Source organism: Corapipo altera, unplaced genomic scaffold (genome assembly GCF_003945725.1).
Source record: "Corapipo altera isolate COAL_440 unplaced genomic scaffold, ASM394572v1 55073, whole genome shotgun sequence".
NCBI classification, from domain to species: domain Eukaryota; kingdom Metazoa; phylum Chordata; class Aves; order Passeriformes; family Pipridae; genus Corapipo; species Corapipo altera.
In genome coordinates, this window is record NW_020893336.1 from 1 (window position 1) to 1,072 (window position 1,072).

The 1,072-nt window shown below is 63.2% G+C and overlaps 1 long non-coding RNA gene across 1 annotated transcript; it reads left to right on the forward strand.

Annotated features, from left to right (window-relative positions):
• Window positions 1–452: 452 nt before the first annotated feature.
• Window positions 453–944, forward strand: LOC113942712. Its single transcript, XR_003526014.1, has 3 exons — window positions 453–593; window positions 714–874; window positions 930–944. It is a non-coding gene; the product is annotated as an uncharacterized LOC113942712 (long non-coding RNA).
• Window positions 945–1,072: the final 128 nt, after the last annotated feature.

A 1,072-nucleotide genomic window follows, 5' to 3' on the forward strand; every position in this document is an offset into this window, starting at 1 on the left:
CCATGTCCCCATGTGTCTCTGTGTCCCCATGTGTCCCCGTGTCCCCATCCCTGTCCCATCCCTGTTCCCTCCCTGTCCCCCTCCCTGTCCCCTCCCTGTCCCCTCCCTGTCCCCACCTTGTCCAGGTAAATGACGACGTTGCTCCTCTCTGACTGTGCCTGGTCAAGCTCGAACTTGGAGATGTACCTGTCCACCCCCTCCGAGAGCTGGGGACAGGGACACCGTCACACCGGGGACACACAGGGACACACGGGGACAGGGAGGGAACAGGGATGGGACAGGGATGGGGACAGGGATGGGACAGGGAGGGAACAGAGATGGGGATGTGACGGGACAGGGGTGGGAAAAGGGACAAGATGGGACAGGGATGGGGACATGACAGGACATGTCCCTGTGTCCCCACGTCCTCATTTCCCCGTGTCCTCATATCCCTGTGTCCCCATGTCCCCATGTGTCTCTGTGTCCCCATGTGTCCCCGTGTCCCCAGATCTCCCACCGGGCCGAGGAGTGTTTTGCCTTCAAGGCCCACCAGCGGTTCCAGGTTGGGCTCATCCAGCCCGCGGCCGTCACCGTCTACAGCTACTACAAGATCGGTGTGTCCCCTGTCCCCCCGGGTCCCCCCGGGCCACCCTCGGGTCCCCCCGTCCCCCGATGTCCCTCGGGCCACCCTCAGGTCCCCCCTTGTCCCCTCATGTCCCCCGGTGTCCCCACAGACGACCGGTGCACGCGGTTCTACCACCCGGACAAGGAGGGCGGGAAGCTGAGCAAGATCTGCCAGGGGGACGTGTGTCGCTGCGCCGAAGGTGACACGGGGACAGGGGGACAGAGGGACACGGGGGTGGGATGGGACAGCAGCGCTGTGGTGATGGGACATGTCATGGGGACACGGCATTGACAAGGTGTCACATGTCACGGCTGTGATGGGGCAGGTCATGGCTGTGATGGGGACATGTCCCTGCCGTGGTGGGACACGGCATTGACAAGGTGTCACATGTCACAGCTGTGATGGGGACACATCCCTGCCATGGTGGGACACGGCATTGACAAGGTGTCACATGTCACAGCTGTGATG